Source organism: Prionailurus viverrinus, chromosome B1 (genome assembly GCF_022837055.1).
Source record: "Prionailurus viverrinus isolate Anna chromosome B1, UM_Priviv_1.0, whole genome shotgun sequence".
NCBI lineage: Eukaryota > Metazoa > Chordata > Mammalia > Carnivora > Felidae > Prionailurus > Prionailurus viverrinus.
The window spans coordinates 38,708,456-38,731,671 of NC_062564.1; the positions used below are offsets into that span (position 1 = coordinate 38,708,456).

A 23,216-nucleotide genomic window follows, 5' to 3' on the forward strand; every position below is an offset into this window, starting at 1 on the left:
TGTATCAATATTTATTTTTATTGGCAACATTCCATTGTAAGAATATACCAAATTTTGTGTACCCATTTATAAGCTGATGGCTATTTGGACTGTTTCCACATTTTGGTTATTATCAACAATGTTACTGTAAATATTTGTGTAAAGTTTTTGCACAGACGTATGTTTTCATTCCTCCTATGTATTTAATTCAGGAGTGGGACTGCTATGTCATATGGTAACTCTGAGTTTAATCATTTGAAGAACTATCAGAATTTTTTTTCCAAACAGGCCACACCAGTTTACATCCCCACTAGAAGTGTGAGTTCCAATTTCTCTACATCCTTACCAACATTTATCTGTCCATTTTATTTTAGCCAGTTCGAGCAGATATGAATTGCAATCTTGTGGTTCTGATTTGTAATTCCCTACTGACTAATGATGTTCAGCATCTTTCATCCACATATTGACCATTTGTATATATTCTTTGAATAAATGCCTACTCAAATCCTTTGCCCTTTTGTTATTGAGTCATTTGTCTTTATTGTTGAGTTGTAGGAGTTATTTATATATTCTGGATATAAAACTCCTTATCAGATATATACTTCGCAAATATTTTCTCCCATTCAGTAGGTTGTCTTTTCTTGATGGTGTTGTCCGAAGCACAAAAAGTTTTGATCTATATGAAACCCAATTTATCAGAGTCTTTTTTTTCTTTTACTACTTGTGTTTTTATTGTCGAATGTAACAAATTATTACCTAATCCAAGGTCAGAAATATTTACTCTATGTTTTCCAAAAATTTTATACCTTTAGATCTTGGCATCCTTGTTGAAAATCAACTGACCATAAAAATAAGGGTTTTCTTATGAATTCTCAATTCTACTGTAATCTGGATGTATGACTGGATGCCAGTATAATACGCTCTTGATTCTTATAGCTTTGTAGTAAGTTATTTTTGTCATTGCACTTTATTGTGGCTAAAAATCACATAGCAAAAAATTTACCATCATAACCATACTTAAGTGTAAAATTCAGCAGTGTTAAGTATATTCACATGGCTATAAAACAGATTTCCAAAACTATTGCATATAGCAAATCTTAAACTCTATACCCACTAAAAAAAAAACTCCGCTGGGGGCACCTGGGTGGCTTAGTCGGTTAGGCATCCGACTTCGGCTCAGGTCATGATCTTGTGGTCCGTGAGTTCGAGCCCTGCATAGGGCTCTGTGCTGAAAGCTCAGAGCCTGGAGCCTGTTTCAGATTGTGTCTCCCTCTCTCTCTGACCCTCCCCTGTTTATGCTCTGTCTCTCTCTCTCTCTCTCTCTCTCTCTCTCAAAAATAAATGTTAAAAAAATTAAAACAAAACAACCCTTCTTTCCCCACCCCCTGAGCCTATTGTAACAATCATTCTACTTTCTTTTTGTTTCTATGAATTTGACTGCTTTAGATGGCTCACATAAAGGGAATCATAGAGTACTTTCTTGTATATATGTATGCATGTATGTATATACATGCCAAATGCATATGTGTGTGTGTGTGTGTATACACACACACACACACACATACATAGATATGTGTTTCAAGTGTACAAGTGTATAACTTGACATCTGCATACACTACCACATGATCACACCACAAGTCCAATTATCATCTATCACCATACAGCTGACCCCCTTTACCCATTTCACCCACCCCCTAACCCTCTTAAATTCTGGTAACCACTACTGTGTTTTCTGTATCTATGAGTTTGTTTTCTTTAGTTTGTTCACTTATTTTTTTACTTTCCATATATGAGGGAAATCACACAGTATTTGTCTTTTTCCATATGACTTATTTCACTTAGGATAATATTCTCAAAGTCCAATAATGTCACAAATGGCAAGATTTCATTCTTTTTATGACTAATATTCCATTGAATATAGTACATATTCTTATTTATTTATTTATTCATTTATTTTTAATTTACATCCAAGTTAGCATATAGTGCAATAATGATTTCAGGAGTAGATTCCAGTGATTCATCCCCTATGTATAACACCCAGTGCTCATTTCAGCAAGTGTTTTCCTTAATACCCCTTACCCATTTAGCCCATCCCCCCACCCATAGCCCTTCTAGCAACCCTCAGTTTGTTCTCTGTATTTAAGAGTCTCTTATGTTTTGTCCCCCTCTCTGTTTTTATATTATTTTTGCTTCCCTTCCATTATGTTCACCTGTTTTGTATCTTAAATTCGACATATGAGTGAAGTCATATGATATTTGTCTTTCTCTGAATGACTTATCTCACTTAGCATAATACCCTCTAGTTCCATTCACGTTGGTGCAAATGATAAGATTTCATCCTTTTTGATTACTGAGTATACTCCATTGTATATATGTACCACCTATTCTTTATCCATTCATCTGTCGATGGACATTTGGGCTCTTTCCATACTTTGGCTATTGTTGATAGTGCTGCTATAAACATTGGGGTGCATGTGCCCCTTCGAAGTACATCTCTATCCCTTGGATATATACCTAGTAGTGCAATTGCTGGGTTATATGGTAATTCCATTTTTAATTTTTTGAGGAACCTCCATACTGTCTTCCAGAGTGGCTGCACCAGTTTGTATTCCCACCACCAGTGCAAAAGAGACCCTCTTTTTCCACATCCTCACCAACAACTGTTTTTGCCTGAGTTGTTAATTTTAGCCATTCTGACTGGTGTGAGGTGGTATCTCATTGTGGTTTTGATTTCTATTTCTCTGATGATGAGTGATGTTGGCATTTTTTCATATGTCTGTTAGCCACCTGGATGTCTTCTTTGGAAAAGTGTCTGTTCATATCTATTGACCATTTCTTCACTGGATTATTTGTTTTTTGGGTGTTGAGTTTGATAAGTTAATTATAGATTTTGGACCCTTTATCTGATATGTCATTTGCAAATATCTTCTCCCATACTGTTGGTTGCCTTTTAGTTTTGCTGATTGTTTCCTTTGCTGTTCAGAAGCTTTTTATCTTGATAAATCTCAACAGTTCATTTTTTATTTTGTTTTCCTTGCCTCTGGAGATGTGCTAAGAAGTTGATGCGGCTGAGCTCAAAGAGGCTTTTGCTTGCTTTCTCCTCGAGGATTTTGATGGCTTCCTGTCTTATGTTTAGGTCTTTAATCCATTTTGAGTTTATTTTTGTGTATAGTGTAAGAAAGTGGTGCAGGTTCATTTTTCTGCATGTAGCTGTCCAGTTGTCCCATCACCATCTTTATTCCATTGGATATTCTTTCCTGCTTTGTCAAAGATTAGTTGGCCATACATTTCTGGGTCCATTTCTGGGTTCTCTATTCTGTTGCGTTGATCTGATGTCTGTTTTTGTGCCAGTACCATACTGCCTTGATAATTACAGCTTTGTAATACAGTTTGAAGTCCGGGATTGTGATGCCTCCAGCTTCGGTATTCTTTTTCAAGATTGCTTTGGCTATGTGGGGTCTTTTCTGGTTCTCTATTCTGGGTTCTCTATTCTGTTGCGTTGATCTGATGTCTGTTTTTGTGCCGGTACCATACTGTCTTGATAATTACAGCTTTGTAATACAGTTTGAAGTCCGGGATTGTGATGCCTCCAGCTTCGGTATTCTTTTTCAAGATTGCTTTGGCTATGTGGGGTCTTTTCTGGTTCCATACAAATTTTAGGATTGTTTGTTCTAGCTCTGTGAAGAATGCTGGTGTTATTTCAATAAGGATTACATTGAATATGTAGACTGCTTTGGGTAGTATCGACATTTTAACAATGTTTGTTCTTCCAATCCAGGAGCATGGAACATTTTTCCATTTTTTTGTGTCTTCTTCAATTTCTTTCATAAGCTTTCTATAGTTTTCAGTGTATACATTCTTCACCTCTTTGGTTATGTTTATTCCTAGGTACTTTATGGTTTTTGGTGCAATTGTAAACGGAATTGATTCCTCGATTTATCTTTCTGTTGCTTCATTATTGGTGTATAGAAATGCAACTGATTTCTGTTCATTGATTTTATATCCTGGGACTTTGCTGAATTAATGTATCAATTCTAGCAGTTTTTTGGTGTAATCTTTTGGATTTTCCATATAGAGTATCATGTCATCTGTGAAGAGTGAAAATTTTACTTTCTCCTTGCTGATCTGGGTGCCTTTTATTCATGTTGTCTGACTGCTGAGGCTAGGACTTCCAATTCTGTGCTGAGCAACAGTGGCGAGAGTAGACCCAAATAAATAAACTCAAGAATGAAAGAGGAGAAATCACAACCAACACTGCAGAAATATAAACAATAATAAGAGAATATTATGAGCAATTATATGCCAATAAATTGGGCAATGTGGAAGAAATGGACCAATTCCTAGAAACATATAAACTACCAAAACTGAAACAAGAATAAATAGAAAATTTGAACAGACCCATAACCAGTAAAGAAATTGAATCAATAATCAAAAATCTCCCAATAAACAAGAGGACAGGGCAGGATGGCTTTCCAGGGGATTCTACCAAACATTGAAAGAAGAGTTAACACCTATTCTTTCAAAACTGTTCCAACAAATATGGATGGAAAACTTCCAAACTCATTCTATGAAGCCGGCATTACCTTGATTCCAAAACCAGACAAAGATCCCACTAAAAAGGAGAACTATGGACCAATTTCCCTTATGAACATGGATGCAAAAATACTCAACAAGATACTAGCCAACTGGATCCAACAATACATTAAAAGAATTATTCACCACGACCAAGTGAGATTTATACCCGGGATGCAGGGCTAGTTCAATATCCACAAAACAATCAATGTGATACATCACACCAAAAAAAAGAAAGGACAAGAACCACATGATACTCTAAATAGATGCAGCAAAAGCATTTGACAAAATACAGCATCCTTTCTTGGTAAAAACCCTCAAAATAGTAGGAATAGAAGGATCATACCTCAAGATCATAAAAGCCACATATGAAAGACCCACCACTAATATCATCCTCAATGGGGAAAAACTGTGAGTTTCTGTGCTAAGATCAGTAACACTACATATTGTTTTTATATTTGTCTACTGATGGACCCCTAGCCTATTTCCATATCTGGGCTACTATATATAATGCTGCAACAAACATAGGGATGAATACATCTTTTTGAATTAGTGTTTTCATATTCTTCAAAAAAATTTACAGAATTAGAATAGCTGGGTCTTATGGTAGTTCTATTATTAATTTCTTGAGGAATCTCCATAATGTTTTCCATAGTGGGTATACCATTTTACAATCCCAACAGTGTACAAAGGTTCCCTTTCCCCCACATCCCACCTGACACTTATTTCTTGTCTTTTTGATAATAGCTATTCTAACAGGTGTGAGGTGATACCTCACTGTGGTTCTGATTTGCATTTTCCTTAATAATTATGATGCTAAGCATCTTCGCATGTGCCTTTTGGCCATGTGTATGTCTTCTCCAGATAAATGTCTATTCAGATCATCTATCCATTTTTGAATCAGGTTATTTGTTTTTTGTTGTTGTTGTTGAGCTGCATGAGTTTTTATATATTTTGGATATTAACCCCTTATTGGATATACGGTTTGCAAATATCTCCCACATTCAATAGGTTGCTTTTTTGTTTTGATGATGATTTTCCTTTGCTGTGCACAAGCTTTTTAGTATCGTAGAGTCTATTTATTTATTTATTTATTTATTTATTTATTTTTGCTTTTGTTTCTCTTGTCTTTGGAGTCACATCCAAAAAGACATCACGAGGACTGATGCCCAGGAGTTTCCTACTAGGAATTTTATGGATTCAGGTCTTATATTCAAGTCTTTAACCCATTTTGAGTTAATTTTTGTATACGGTGTAAGACAGTAGTTCTGGTTTCATTCCTTTGCATATGGCTGTAGAGCTTTCCCAGCACTATTTATTGAAGAGACTACCCTTTCTCCATTGCATGTTCTTGGTTCCTGTGTTGTGTTTTAATTGTCCATATAAGTGTGGACATATAAGTTTATTTTAGGGCTCTCAATTTTGTTTCACTGATCTGTGTGTCTATTTTCATACCAATGACATATTTTGATTACTATAGCTTTGTATTATAGTTTGAAGTCAGGTAGCATGATATCTCCAGCTTTGTTCTTTCTCAAGCTCATTTTGGCCATTCAGAATCTTTTGCAGTTCCATACAAATTTTACAATTACTTGTTGTACTTCTGTGAAGAATGCCATTGGAATTTTGATTGGTACTGAATTAAATCTGTAGATTATTTTGGGTAGCATGGACATTTTAACAATAGTAATTCTTCTAATCCATGAGCATGGAATATCTTTCCACTTATTTGTGTCATCCTCAATTTATTTCATTGGTGTCTTACAGTTTTCAGAGTACAAATCTCTCACCTCTGTGGTTAAATTCATTCCTGGATATATTATTTTTTGTGATGCAATTGTAAATGGGATCATTTTCTTAATTCATCTTTCTGATGTTTTATTATTAGTGTAGAGAAATGCCATGGGTTTCTGTATATTGATATTGTGTCCTGAAACTTTACTGAATAAATTTATCAGTTCCAACTGATCAGGTTTTTGGTGGCGTCTTCAGGGTTTTCAATATGTAGTAGCATGACATCTGTGAACATAGTTCTACTTCTTTCTGATTTGGATGCCTTTTCTTTTTCTTGTCTAACTGCTATAGCTAGGACTTCCAGTACTATGTTGAATAAAAGTGACAGAAGTGGACAACACTGTCTTATTCCTGTTCTCAGAGGAAAAGCTTTCAGTTCTTTGCTGTTGAGTATGATACTAGTTCTGGGATTGTCATATATGGCCTTTATTAAGTCTGGGTATGTTCCCTCTATACCCATTTTGTTGAGTTTGTCTCATAAACGACTACTGAATTTTATCAAATGCTTTTTTGTGTGTATTGAGATGATTGTGATTTTTATCTTACATTTTGTTACTGTGATATATCACAGATTTGCAGATGTTGAACTGTCCTTGCATTCCTAAAATAAGTGACACTTGATCATGGTGTATTATTCTTTTAACATATTATTGAATTTGGTTTACTAATATTTTGTTGAGGATTTTAGTTTCTATGTTCATCAATGTAGTGGCCTATAATTTTCCTTTTTGTGTGGTGTCCTGTCTGGGTTTTTTATCAGGATAATGCTAGCTTTGTGAAATGTGTTGGAAAAGGCTCCCTCCTCTCCAATCTTTTGGAAGAATTTGAGAAGAATATTAAATATTATTTGAATGTTTGACAGAATTTGACAATGAAGCCATCTGATCCTGAACTTTCATTTGTTGAGAGGTTTCTGATTATTGTTTTAATCTCCTTACTGGTAAAAGTCTATTCAAAATTTCTATTTTTTCATATTCAGTGTTGGGAGATTGTATGTTTCTAGGAATTTGTTCATTTCTTCCAGGTTGTCCATCTTGTTGACATATAATTTTTCATAGTAGTCTCTTGTCATTTCTGTGGTATCACTTGTAACTTCTCTTTCATTTCTTATTTTATTTGAGTCCTCTATCTTTTTTTCTTGGTTGATCTAGCTTAAGAGTTTATTGATTTTGTTTATATTTTCAAAGAACCAGCTCTCATTTTCACTGATTTTTTTCTACTGTCCTTTTAGTCTCTATTTTATTTATTTCCTCTCTGATCTTGAGAATTCATATGAATATTAGGCTTATTTTTTTTCTATTTCTGCAAACATTTCATTGGGATTTTCATACAAACTGTATTGAATCTACAGATCACCTTGAGTGATCTTAACAATATTGTTTCCAATCCATGAACATGGGAAGGCTTTCAACTTCTTTGTTGAAACTTCTTTGTCTTCTTTGTCTTGTTCTGTAGTAAGCTTTGTATCATCTTCCAAGTTCTCTTTTCTTTTGTGCATTGCTACACAAATTTCAGGATTCATTTATCAATTTCTGCTCCCTCCCCCCCCCAAAAAAAAGGCCAACTGGGATTTTGACATTGTACTGACTCTTAAGATCATTTTGGAGAGTATGCCACTTTAACATTAAGTGTTCCAAACCATGACCATGGGATAACATTCCATTTGATTTCTTTGAACAATGTTTTGTATTTTTCACCATCAATGTATTATCTTATTTTGTTAAGTCTATTCATTAGTATCTTAGTATTTCTGATGTTACCATATATAAAATTAATTTCATTTCCATATTATTCATTACTGATATATAATATATATAGTTGATCTTTATATATTCAACTTTTATTTTGCAGTGTTTACTGAACTTGTTTTTGAGATTCTAATAGTGTTTATTTTTTGGTAGATATACAATTTTCTATATACAAGATCAGGTCTTTTGCAAACAGATAATTTTACTTATTCCTTTCTAATCTTGATACTTTTTTTTCTTGCCTTATTACTCGGATTAGAATCTTCAATACAACACATACAAAATAAAAGGCACAAATTTATATTCCTACCAACATTGTACAAGGATTATCTTTCCTACAAATCCTCACCAGCACTTGTTAACTCTTGTTTTTTTGATAATAGCCATTTTAACAGATGTGAGGTAATATTTCATTGTAGTTTTGATTTGCACTTCCCTTATGATTAGTGATGGTGACCAACTTTTCATGTACCTGTTGACCATTTGTATAGATCTTACTTGAAAACTTCAGTTCCTTTCTCAATTTCAATTTTCTTCTTGCTATTGAGTTGTAGGAGTTTCATATATATTTTGGATATTAATCCCTTATCAGATATATCATTTACAAATATTTCATCTCATTTTATAGGCTGTCTTTTCATTTTGTTGATGGTTTCCTTTGCTGTGCAAACTTTTTAGTTCAATATAGTCTTGCTTATTTTGCTTTTATTGCTTTTGCTTTGGTGTCAGATTAAAATAATTATCTCCAAAACCAATGTCAAAGAGCTTCTTTCCTGCTGTTCTCTTTGAGGATTTTATGGTTTCAGGCCTTGTATATATAAGTCTTTAATCCATTCTTGAGTTAATTTTGTGAGTTGTTTAAGATAGGGATCCAGTTTCATTCTTTGGCATGTGGATAACTAGTTTTCCCAACACCATTTATTACAGAGACTATCTTTTCCCCATAGAGTATTCTTGGCTCCCTCGTCAAGTATTAGTTGATTGCATATGTGTGAGTTCATTCCTGGGCTCTCAATTCTGTTCCATTGGTCTGTGTGCTTATTTTAATGACAGTACCATACTGTTTTAATTACTGTAACTTTGTAGTATAGTTGGAAATCGAGAAATGTGATTGCATCTGGCTATGTTCCTTGTTCTTGAGTTTGCTTTGGCTATGTGGGGTTTTTGTGGTTCCATACAAATTTTAGGGTTGTTTTTCCTTTTCTGTAAAAATTGCCACTGAGATTTTGATAAGGAATTGCATTGAATCTATAGATGGCTTTGGGCAGGTTGGACATTTTCACAATATTAATTAGTCCAATCATGAACATGGGACATTGTTCCATTTGTGTCTTCAATTTCATTCAACAATGTCATCTAGCCTTCAGTGTACAGATAGATCTTTCACCTCCTTGGTTAAATTTATTCCTAAGTATTTGATTGTTTTTGGTGCTATGGTGACTGGGATTATTTTTTTCTTTTTCAGATATTCTCTCATTAGTATATAGAAACACAACTGGTTTTTGTATATTGACTTTTTATCTTGAATATTAACTTAATTCCTTTATTAGTTCTAACATTTGTGTGTGTGTGTGTGAAGTCTTTATGGTTTTCTATACTTAAGGTCATGTCGTTTGCAAATGATTTCATGTCTTTCTTTCTTTTCAATCTGGATTATTTTATTTTCCTTGATGGGTTGATTGCTCTGGCTAGGATTTGCATTACTAAGTTGAATAGGAGTAGTGAGAATGAAAACCCTTGTCTTGATCTTAAAGGCAAAACTTCCAACATTTCACCACGGAGTATGATGTTAGCAGTGATATGGCCTTTGTCTAGGCATACATCGATAATCAATGTACTGAGAATTGTTATCAGGAAAGGGTATTAAGTTTTGTTAAATGCTTTTTCTGGGTCTATTAAGATGACTATACAATTTTTATCTTTCATTCTATTAATGTGATGCATCATATTTATTGAATTGTAGATGTCGAAACATCTTTGCCTCCTAGAGATGAATCCCTATTGATCACAGTGTGTGTTCCTTTAATGTGCTCTTAAATCTAGTTTACTAGTATTTTGAGAATTTTTGCATCTATATTCATCAGTAGCCTGTAAATTTCTTTTCATACAGTGTTCTTATCTGGCTTTTGTATCAGGGCAATGCTGTTCTTATAAATGAGTTTGGAAATGTTCCGTCCTATTCTTGAATTTTTTGGAAGAGTTTGACAAGGATTGGCGTTAATCCTTTTTTAAATGCTTGAATTCACCAGTGAAACCATTTGGTGCTGGGCTTATCTTTTTTAGGAGGTTTTTGATATTGAATTAATCTCCTTTCTCATTATTGATCTGTTCAGGTTTTCTGTTTCATGATTCAGTCTTGGCAGGCTGTATGAAATAGATCCATTTATTTTAGGTTGTCTAATATGTTGGAGTATGATTGTTAATAGTTTATGATTCTTTGTATTTCTGAGGTATCTGTTGTAATGTCTCCTCTTTCATTTGTAATTTTATTTTAGTCTTTCTCTTTTATTTCATTATTCTACTTCAAGGTTTGTCAATTTTGTCTATCATGTCATAGAACCAACTCTTGGTTTTGTTAATCTTTTCTATTTTCCTATTTTCTATCCCATTTATTTCTGCTCTTAGCTCTATTATTACCTTTCTTTAGCTAACATTGGGCTTAGCTTGTTCTTCTTTTAGTTCCTTGAGGTATAAAGTTATTTGAGATCTTTCTTTTTCTTGACATATATGCTTATAGCTGTAGTTTTCTCTTAGAACTGTTTATGCTGCATCCTATAAATTTTAGTATGTTGTGTTTCCATTTTTTTTTATTGTCTCAAGATACTTTTTTATTTCCTTTTTTATTTCTTCTTTGATCCACTGGTTGTTAACTTCCATTTGTCAATTTTCCAGCTTTTCTCCTGTTTTTGATTTCTATTTTTATTTTCTGAAATTTGTGGTCAAAAAAGACACTTGATATAATTTTTATCATCTTCTATTTCTTGAGACTTGTTTTGCAGCCTAGCAATGATCTATCCTAGAAAATGTCCCACATGTGCTCTAAAAGAATATGTATTCTACTGCTGTTGAATGGAATATTCTGCATATGTCTCCTAGGAACATTTGGTGGACAGTATTGTTCAAATCACCATTTCCTTACTGATTGTCTAGGTCATCTATCTATTGGCGAGAGTGGAGTATTAAAGGCCCCAACTATTACTGTACTGTTGTTTATTGCTCCTTTTAGTTCTGTGAGTACTTGCTTTATATATTTTGGTGCTCTGATTTTGGGCATATTATCTCCTTTCCACTTGTAAGTTGTTCATCCAGTTAGTTTGGGACAGTATTTTAGGTGCCTATACTTAGAACTGTTATATCCTTTGGGTGGACTGACCTTTTCATTATTATAAAATGTCTTTGTCTCTAGTACATCTGGTCTTAAAGTATATTTGGTTGATATTAACACAGAAACTCCAATTCTCTTCCAGTTACTGTTTACTTGGTACTTCCTTTCTCATTTTTTAACTTTCAACCTATGGTCTCTTAATCTAAAATGTGTCTCTTTTATAATGCACACAGTTGAATGCTTTTAATCCATTTTTCTAATATTTTAAGTCCAATGTCTGGCTTTCCTTGGAGACAGTTTCTGATTGCTATCTTTGATTGTATAGAGGCTATACTTTTCTATTTCTTTGCAAGTCTCATAATTATTTGTTGAAAACTAGAGATTGTAAATAATGTGGTAACTCTGTACATCAGATTTGTCCTTCTCCCCCCGTTTGTTGTTACTGTATTGTTTGTTTAGTGGCTTTTCCTGAATTAATTTTTGTTGTATGTGACCCATGAAAGTCTCTACTCCGTAAACTCAGTAATCAGCTTATTATTGGACAGAGATTTCCTTAAATGTCTTGAACGAATAAGTATCTCAGTCTTGCCATGAGGTTGTGTGTGCATGTTAAGGAATACCTTCAATGCATCAGGAGACAGTTTATAAATCTGTTGTAGTCTTCACTTTCTGTTTATGCAGAATCTCAAGGATTGTCAGCAGTATGAGCTTAGGGTCTTTTCAGGTTTTTTTCTGGGAAGGTGGACATAGATTCCCAAGAATATGTCAGAGTTTACCAGTATGCCTTATTTCCCGGCTTTTCCTGTTAAGTTTTTTGGTCAGCCTCTTGTTTGCCCAATTGTTACTAGCACCTAATGCAGCAATATTGTTTAACAACTGTGAACTGTCAAATGCTCTGGGGAAAAGACTTTTTTTTTTTTTTTTTTAATTTTTTTTTTTCAACGTTTATTTATTTTTGGGACAGAGAGAGACAGAGCATGAACGGGGGAGGGGCAGAGAGAGAGGGAGACACAGAATCGGAAACAGGCTCCAGGCTCTGAGCCATCAGCCCAGAGCCCGACGCGGGGCTCGAACTCACGGACCGCAAGATCGTGACCTGGCTGAAGTCGGACGGTTAACCGACTGCGCCACCCAGGCGCCCCGGGAAAAGACTTTTTTTACTGAATGAGCCAGTAAGATCAAAGAAAGACAAGCTCTGCAAGTGAGGATTTTCCAGTGAGCTGCCAGACAAATTGAGTAATGACAATTCCCTGGGAATGGGGTTTTTGAGGGAGTTCCCCACTGCCCATTCCAGTGAATGCTAGGCTTCTGGTTTTCACAGGTACTCTGATTGTGAGACTATATGTTTTCAAGATTACCTGGAGTTGGGGAGAGGAGATGATAATAGAGCAAGTTAAAACACTACAAATCTTACTGTTCTTATGGATCTTCAGCTGTTTTTTGTTTTCTTCAATAAATACTCTTCAGATTGTTGCAAGCTTTCTGTTAATCTCTACAGTTCTGAATACAGTGATTTTGACCATTTTTTGCAAGTATTCTCATTGTATTTTTGGAGGACCAGATTTTCAGAAGTCCTTACTGTCATTTGGAAGTACTTTCCCCTCAATAAGACCTTTAGATGCTAATGAAAGAATATTTTAATGCCAATAGTTAATAACCACATCAAAAATTCTTTTTATGTTTAGCTACTTAAACTTGTAATAAAAAAATTTAGAGGGCACCTTTAAAAGGAAAGAAGGGTATTTTTTTCAAAATTCTTTTGAAAAAAGATTCATGAGCAAATATGTTTAATGATCATTAGGTAAAAAGTTTCTTTAGGACACCATGAATTTCTATTATAAGTTATAAATAAAACTTTCACCATTTAATTAACAATTGTCATGTTTTATAACATTTAAAAACAATGGTAAAGTCCCTGGCATTATTTTGGTTTATAAAATCATACTTCATTCTAAATTCAGACTTATTCTATTTACTTGCTTATTTAGCATTGCTTTTTGTATACTTTCACAGTGACCACACCATTTTCTACATTAGTGTAAAGATACCTTTACACTCACAAATTTTGAAATAAAAATTAGGAAAATAGCAATTAGGGGAAAAATGGATATGTAAATTCAAACCAACAAAAACTATTCATATATTTTGGGTTCTCCACAGTAAGGAAGCATTAGTACAATCAATCACCTTATACCCAGTGCCTCAATTTATCTAATGCAAGAAAATAATCAAGATACATGGCTTTCTACTTGCCAAAGATGCCCAACAACTTACTGAATATTTGATTAGTTGAGGTTATTTATAACTGCTACTTATTGTCTTCTTACTCACTGGTAATTTCTAGGTAAAGCTTAGGCAGAAAAGCAAAGGGTCTCATCAGTCCATTTTGTGCCTATCATATACATTTAAACACTGAGTTTTTATACCATTTTCATCATGGAGTAAAAGTAAAATGAAGTCTTTGTTCATCAAGAAACACTCCTTCACATAATACCTGGATTTTTCCTTTTTATTATACCAAACTGTGTCAATTATTTTGAAATATTATTATTCAAATATTGTCCAGTGAACAAAGCTAACTATAATCACTGACTGTGTATCTCAACCATTCACATCTATCACAGAGAAACTCACACATTGCCATGGTTCTATTTTCTTCCTAAATATATTCATACCTTTGGAAAAAGGTAGGCTTGCTCTGGAACAAATGCTGGTCAGTTACATGCCAAGGCAGTAATTTCATAGCACCTTTTTATATTCTGAATTCCTTCCCATTAAATGAATAGAGCATGGAGGTGTGAAAAGCCTCATGCACTGAGAGTCACAAAAAATTGTCTCTTGAAATCAATGTAACATTTCCAATCAAATCTGAGATGTTCAGTGAATATGAACATCAAGATCTTTAGCCTTAAAATCCAGAGACACCTTTAATCAAACCTAAAATTTAACATGCAGAATGGAAAATCCATAAAAAGTAAGAATTCTATTTGAAAACTCAAAGTACCAGGCAGGCCCAAATCTTGAATTTTGGGCCAATGAATGAAATATCTGTAATGAGAGGAAATATTAAACAAAAAGATGAAAAACTGAAGACTAGAGGTTCATATTCCCAGATAAATTCAAGACTATTCTCCAAAATGATTGTACTGACATTTTCAAATATACTCTCTTATAATACAAAAGACAGAGATGTTTTCCCCATTTGTTTTCTTTTAAAGATACATTAAATTAAATGCCTTTTAAAGAGAAATTCTTTGATGAATTATTTCTGAAAAACTGAACTCATACATGTTTTTAACATGTTCCCAATTCAGAATGTTAAGTAAAAGGATCATCTTCAACGTTGCTCTACTATGTGTGGGAGAGACAGCAAAGGTTTCATGGACTAAGGGCCGGGGGACTGGAAAAGAAAAGTTCTGAAAATTTGTGTAAAGACCAGATAGGAAATATTTTAGGCTTTATAGGCCATGAAGTCCCTGTTACAACTACTCAACACGTCATTTTAGTGTGAAGATGTAAAGAAATGGGTGTGGCTTTGTTCGATAAAACTTTACTTACGAAAACAGTCTATCAGCAGAATTTTGCCTGTGGGACATACTTTGCTGACCCCAATCTTTTTTCTTTTTTTTAAGATTTTATTTTTAAGCCCTCTCTATACCCAACATGGGCCTTGAACTCACAACCGCGAGATCAAGAGTCACATGTTCTACCAAGAGTCTATATGCCATGCTCTGAGCAGGTCGGGCACCCCCACTGACCCCTGATCTAAGAGAAAACTAGAAGGAAGTAGAATTTGTGTTGAGCACATCGCGAGTGAGCAAGCAAAACAGATTAGGATTCCTGATGTATTCTGTGCCTTATTTTTAAAATTATGGCATTTTTTCCCACTGGGCTGATAATCAGTTCCCAACTTTACTGGTAATAATGAGAGCAAAGGGGCAAAGTTAAGATGAAGAGATTCCTTCTTTAGAGTAACCTAGAAACCATATAATCTGCTGTCCAATATTCTGCACAAGAATGACCAAGTCTTTGCTTTGAGAATGCTTTCCCTGACAACTGGAGGAATGGAACCTTCTTCAATGCTCCAGCCAAGACCTAACCTAAACTCAGTTCTAAGGGAGAGCTACTAACAAGGCCAACTATCTCAAGTATTTGTTAGGAAAGCAAACCACAGCATATACTCTGACCTACAGGTTAAAGAATTAGGCAAAATAATCCTAAAATTTTTATTTTCAATAACATAGAGTCTGGAAGCTTTGTGGAAAACATGCTTTCAGAGAAACTAAGGGCTCTCATGATCCATTGGTAAAATCTGGCCTCATAAACCTTGGGATATCGAAAACACAGTAGGTATACCTGCCCACACGACAATTCCATCTCCAACATGTTACAATAAGTGGGGTAAAAAAAAAAGTATACTACTGATTTGGTAATTACTTTAATTCTGTAGTTCTGCTACAAGTTCCTATTTTGCTTTTGTTTTGTTTTCTTCTCTATCAAGTAAGTTTAATTGTATTATGCTGCCCTCAGGTGTCCACTTTTTTATATGCATGATTAGCAGGCAAAGTAGGATCCTTTGTAAATTTAGAAACCAAGATGCTGTCATATTCAAAGTATCCTTTCACAAACTCCAATCACAGAGCTAATGTAAGTATTAAAGAAGTTCAACGTTTAGGGATATCTGAAATATTACTTGGGCTTTTCCTGCCACTTGTGTAAAAACACTGCCATTGAAAAAGGAACTGAAGTGGTTTAAAGAAAAAATAAAGCAACTGATAGTAATATTGTAACACAATGGCTCTCAAAATAGGATTCATGGATCCTGTCCCCAGTGTCCATGAACTCAAACCTAGTGTTATAATAATACTCAAAACATTTCTTTCACTCTCACAATTTACAGTGGAGTAAAAGCCAGATGACTTCTGACAAACTATAACCAACTAAATACAGAAGCAGAGGAGTTAGTTGTCTTCTATTAAGCCAAATACGAAAGTCTCCCCCAAATATTTTAAATGCTTTACTTTTCACTCATTTTTTGTTTTTCTAAGTATAATTATTATTCATTAAAAAGAATTGTTATCCCCATATGATTTCACTTATACATGGAATCTAAAAAACAAGCAAATGAACAAACAAATAGGTGATGGGGATTAAGGAGGGCTTTTGTGATGAGCACCCAGTGTTGTATACAAGTGCTGAATCACTAAATTGTATACCAGAAACTAATATTATGCTGCATGTCAAGTAACTGGAATTTAATTAAAAACTTAAAAAAAAAACACATAAGTGTTTTTAAAGTTAAAAAAAAAAAACGAACAGAAACAGACCCATAAATACAGAAAAGTAGCTGATGGTTCCCAGAGGGACAGAGGGTAAGGGGATAGGCAAAACAGGTGAAAGGGTGTGGGAGATACAAGCGTCCAGTTACGGAATGAATACATCACAGGATAAAAGGTTTAATATAGGGAAAATAGTCAAGAGTTTGTTAATAGCATTGTATGGTAACAGATGGTAGCTACAGTTGTAGTCAGCATATCATAACATACAAACTTGTCAAATCACTATGCTGTACACCTAAAACATTGTGTGTCAACATAACATTGTGTGTCAACTATATTTCAATTTAAAAAAAAAGGTACAGACTTCTAATTATAAAATAAATACCTCATGGGGATGTAATGTACATCATGGTTAATACTGTATTGAATTTTCAAAAATTAAGAGTTGTAGCTTGGGGCACCTGGGTGGCTCAGTCGGTTAAATGTCTGACTCTTGATCTCAGCTCAGGTCTTGATCTCAGGGTCATGAGATCAAGCCCCAGGTTGGGCTCCACACTAAGTGTGGCCCTACAAAAAAAAAAGAAAGAAAGAAAGAAAGAAAGAAAGAAAGAAAGAAAGAAAGAATGAAAATTGTAGCTTAAAAGTTCTCATCACAAGGAAAAAAACCTGTTTTGGTAACAAATGTTAACTGGACTTATTGTAATGATCATTTTGTAATATATACAAATATTGAATCATAATGCTGTACACCTAAAAATACATAAAAAATAAAATTCACTCATTTTAAAAGAAAAAAGTATGCTATTCATTTAATAGGCTTATTAATGCTATTTTAAAATAATTTAATATTTTTAAATCTTATCCATTTTAGTTTAACATAGTAAATAGTAATGGATATAACAAAAGTTCTTTGGGACCTCAAAAAAATTCAAGAGTAAAAAGGGATTCTGAGACCATAAAGTTTGAGAAGTACTATAGTAGCAGACAGATTTTATCACAACTTCATAGAAAGTGTTTCCTCTGAAATTTGAGAAGATAAAAGAAAAGACACTGACCTCATTATCAAATTACAAAGACTAAATTCTACTTTTAACTTGTCACAGAAAGACCATTAACTTAAGCAGTGGGATTAAAGGTAAGAAGTTTGTTTACCTTCCTCACCCTCACTTCTCCTTCTATCCCCAAAACATTTGCAGGAAAAAAGAGCAAAAACAGATTTAATATTGCATTTCATCTGCTTTCTTTTACCACTTTCTACTGTTGAGCTGTGCAAATGTGAAAAGTTCATAATGGTAAGAAGGAAAAGGAAAGTCATTATGCAGTGACTGAATAATGTATAAATTAGATAATCTGAGGTCTTTAAATGAGTCCCATTAACCCAACTCATATCCGTGGTATATTTTCCATGTATGAACCTATTCTTAAAAAAAAGTGAAGAAAGAAAGAAAAGGAGAAGGAATTGGCTAGGGAGGAAGAAATGGAGGAAATAAAAAAAGGAAGGGAGGCTTTCATTTTGAAGAATCACAGAAGCCAAGAAAATCTACCAGTGCATGATTAATTTTGACATGCTTAAAAAGGCATTCCTACTAAAATCTAGGTAGCTGTCAATTTGACCAGTCATTGTATTTTAAAGGTCATTTCAAAATTGAAAAATCTGGGATGCATGGGTGGCTCAGTTGGTTAAGCATCCAACGCTTGATTCTGGCTCAGGTCCTGATCTCATGGTTCATGGGATCAAGCCCCATGTGGCCTCTGCCTTGACGGCACAAAGCCTGCTTGGGATTCTCTCTTTCCCTCTTTCTCAGCCCTTCTCCCACTTGTTCTCTTTCTCTCTCTCAAAATAAATAAACATTAAAAAAGTAAATAGATAAAATAAAATTGGAAAATCTGAAATCAAGAAACTTTTCTATAAAAACATTTCCACAGCTGATGGTTAAGGTTCTTAGGCTATCCCCCAAATGCTCATTCTGAAGAAAGGAATAGTAAGAGTAAAACTGAATCCAGGGCCCCACCAGAAACCCTTGGCAACTTTGAGGCTAGACCTGATGCTTCTATGAACTTTCAGTATCATTGAGAAGCTCCTGGGATGAGAGCCCACTAGAAGTCACTGGGGCTAGGGAGCTCCCAGTGAGGTGAACAGAAAGACTTGGCACCAAGGAGGTGGAAAAGAGGTAAGGGAAGGAGGCTGTGCTGGCTGAATGCAAATTAAGAATGAGGCTAGAATCTATAGTTGGGTAAAACTCAATAAGGAAACAAATGAATGCCAGGGATGGCTTTCCTGGCAGAGGGCATCAAGGATATGGGGCAGACAGGAAGAGAAGGTATAGACAAGACAGCTACCCAAGGCAAAGGGAGAGCAGCAGGCAAAATTCACTTAAGACAGCTGCCAGTTATAAAAATGATAATTACAGACACAGAGACTTTTTAAGGATATTAACTACCTATCAACCTTAGAGGTTTGTGGTGCTTTTGAGGCACAATATAAAAAGTAAAAGCATTAAACAATTCTTATAATAGTCATTTTCCACTTCTGATAATAAACCAAACATTTTACCCACCACTTAAAATTCTGTGATCCTACAGAGCCAGTCTAGGAATTAAAAACTCACAATTACCAATGCAGTTTACAAACTGAAAAATAATATACTCCTATGACCTATGTCAAACTGAACTCCACATATATTTTTAACATTATTCTATTACAAAAACTATATTTTACCTTTGACTTTTTCTCCCCTCTACCAGTATGGTATACTAACTGGGTTTTATCCCTTATTCAATCTTTAACCTAACACCAAAAACAAAACCAAGACAACACAGTAAAGTCCTGCCTCATACATTAAATTCAGACCTCTGAGTATTCCAAAGACATTTATAGGATGCCCAGCCTGAGCCAGATACAGCCACCACTCCAGAAGAACCACAGTCCTCAACTCCCTTATACCTGTGGAGAGTGAGCTGGCTCTTGCCAACACTGAAAAGCATAGTGGACACCTTGGGTAAAATTGCTAGTAAAAATACCAAGCCAGAGTATGAAAGGGTAGCTTCTGTCATAATATCTTCATTAAAAATAATGTCCTGGCTACTGCCTCTGACTATGGCCTGGCCCTGCACAGCCATTGTCTTGTAGATCTCTTTTGACTTTTAGTTGTGAAATTCACCTACTGATTGTGTACTCATCTATCCTACACTTCATTACAACTCAATCTGTATCTAAAACTTCCTTCCACCTCAGAGTCCTGCCCTGGTGAGAAGTTCCTACCTATTGTCCTGTCCCTGCCACCTGCCTTTACCCCCAGTGATAATCCTGCCAGAGGGCTGAATCTCAACTATGATGGAAGTACCAAAAGCACATTTGAAGATTAGTCCAGAAAATAAATAGGCCTGAATTTATTCTAACATGACAAAATCCTTTTGCTCAAACTATTTCCAATAAAATACAAGGCTTTAAAAAGAAAAAGATTTTCATATTTTCAACTCTTTCCATGTTCATAGTTCAAACAACATGTAATACAACTTAGTTTCAGTATAGCAAGAGAAAACCACACTCTAGAGTTTGTTTTAATAGAAATTTATCTGTATGTGCAAAAGTTTAATTTACATATATATTTCATAGATGGAGGCATTTTAAAAAGATTACTTAGCAAATTAATCATGTGACCACAATTATAACATATTTATCTAAAAGAATAAGCTACATGCAGACAAATAAAAGCCAGTCAATACTATTGCTAAAATAATGATACATCATTCATATTTTTAAAAAAATAGACACAAAGGGAATCAGCATTTTTAGTTCCAATTAAATTATAACATCTGAATGAATTTCTCCCCAAAATATTGCATACGCCTTAGATTTTTTTTTCCTAGCCTACTTATTAGTGAAGTTCAATAATCCAACATATAATTAAAATAGCTCTCCAGTGCTTTTCCACCTTAGCACCTCAGTTACCTGCTACCATTCTTCAGTTTAAAGGATTAATGGAAGTTAGCCTAGCCAACACTCCAGAAATGAGATTTGACTTCCATGAACATCTCATTCATTTCCCATCCTTACCCAAACGGCACAGAACTTGGATAGAGTAGAGACACTAAAAGAGTTTGTTGAATGATCAAATAAATTAGAAAAAGAAAGAAATTCCAACATGTAACACTATATTAGATTTATTACATTAGTATACATTCTATTGTTTTATTAGTAAGAAAGTTAGCAGAACAAAGGCCCAAATCAGTGCATTTTCAATGTATTATTCCTTAGAGTAAATAAAGCCACAAGAAAGATTCACAAAGTAAAGCCAAAAGAATTCCCAAGGTATGCCTCCCCCACTGAAAGTATGAGAACACGCTTATCTTGGTACTTCTTAAAAAGGTCATGCTATCATGGCACAATGGTATGAAAGAAAAAGAAAATGGTTTATTAGTTTACCCCCCAAGAGGATTATTCTGACATTGGATTGAGTAATGAGAGGTAATGGCCTAGGCAGTACAGCCTAGGAAGGTGAAAAGGGGAAAAGGTTAGAAATGAACCACTTTATATTTTGAATGGTTCACCTTCAAAGGGTCCATGCTAATAAGTCAAACAAACATGATAACAAAAAATCAGGCAACCATGATGCAAGAGAAGCTACATCCAGAATTATGGATAAAAACTTACCACCTAGAAGGAAAATTTATTTTTTAAATGAATCCATAGTTTGAAGATAAGAGAAACACATTTTCATATGGTTAGTTCTCATGATAACAACTATCTATTTTAACATTTAACAGCATGCATTGTAAATAAGGATTAAAAAAACTCTAGTATACAAAACCTAAACAACAGACAACCCTAAGTATAAAGCATACATTTTCAAAAACAAAGCTAAGAACTAATAATCATTAAATACATGATTTTGATGATATACAGAGATTTACTTGTACTTATAATATTCTTCCTCTTATATATGTAATTCTGCCACCACAGCCAAATATTAATTATGTATGACTGGCATAACTCAAGCTAATAATAAACTGTTCATTTGTTTGCTGTATCTTACTGATAAACTCTTACATTCTAGTTGCCAAAAAGAAGTATGATGCTTCATTTAATCTCTTTTCAAATATTCGAAGGAGGTATGAAGACAGAGCAAGAGCAAATCCAAGATCTGTGGTTCTGAACCTATGGGCTATAGACACTGGGGTGCCCATGCCTAGTTGGATATCAAGCATGCTGACTTATCTGAATAAATAATAAACCTCACACCTTTATCTCCTCCTGTTTCAAATTATTGTGATTAATAAGTTACATATTTATTTGAAAGTATTATTAAAGCAATATTAGCTTTTTAAAAGGTAATTTACCTTTTAATAGAAACCAATCTCGCATCTAGCAACTTCCACAGAAGTTCTATGAGATCCTCAACCTTTAAATAAGAATTGATTCTTTTTTTTTTTCATTACACATTTTCTCAGTAAACAGACACTAAATGTACAACCATCATATATGGATGGGACCTCAAAATAACTCATGTGAAGAAGATCCCTCATGCTGGGACTCTCTGATTTAGACCAAAGTTATATGTGGACAAGAGCACTCAAAATTGTCTCTTTCAGCTGAAAGGTTGAGAAATTTAGTGTGAAGAAAAGAAGGGGACAGAACTGCAACTGTTATCATAAGACAGGGAAAGAGGAAAGCAGGGAAAACTTGCTTCACTGGTAAGAGAAAAGCAGAGGTCAGGACTATCCACTGATTCATCCTCCCCTTGGCAAGCTGGATGAGTTTAGATTCTGATCCTCATTTGAAGGCTCACTAGTACCTTCATTTCCATAAGATGTATTACAGTGCTATTACTCCAAAATGTCCCCTGAAAAAAATCTACATTCTTAATCTCTATCATCTCTGGACACATGTTATGCATGTCAACAAGTCACTCAGTTATTCTAAATTCACCTGATGCAAACTGCAAAAGGAATTTCTTGGTTGAGTATCATGAGATTTGTGAAGGCAGCGTTAAACTAACTGTCACTAACTACATCTCCTCTTCAGTCTTCTGAGGGTAGAACACTTCTTTCCCTTCAGTCCATCTTAATGGTCCCATAGAGCTCCATTTTGCCTTAAGGAAATTATGTGGCCTTTTGAAATAGGAGAACGAAATTGGACTGATAACTGAGTTTTAGTTCTTTTAATTGTAAGATAAATCATATAGCAAATCAAGGGATGATTTAGATTCTTTAATTACAAGAAACCTGGTTTTCTCTTCAAAATAAATGGACTGGAGGGTATGAAAAAGTTTTTGCGCTAAATAAGTATATATTGGCCTATATTAAGCTAAAACATTCTTATTTTCTCTAATATAAATAGTTTAAGTAAATGCTAAAATTCCACATCTACAAAAGGAAAGCTTGTATAATAACTATAAATTTAAGTTTATTCTACATCTTAAATACAAGAAGAGAAAGTAATTATATCATTTTGATATTTTAACTGGTAAAAGACCAGGTGAGCTGAGAAATGTAGAAAAGGCTGAGTTCTTAAGACTC

At 34.3% G+C, this 23,216-nt stretch overlaps 1 protein-coding gene across 7 annotated transcripts in view; it reads right to left on the minus strand.

Annotated features, from left to right (window-relative positions):
* The window catches only part of PSD3 (pleckstrin and Sec7 domain containing 3), a 789,820-nt gene that overhangs the window by 343,735 nt on the left and 422,869 nt on the right, over window positions 1-23,216 (minus strand). The window lies entirely within an intron of this gene.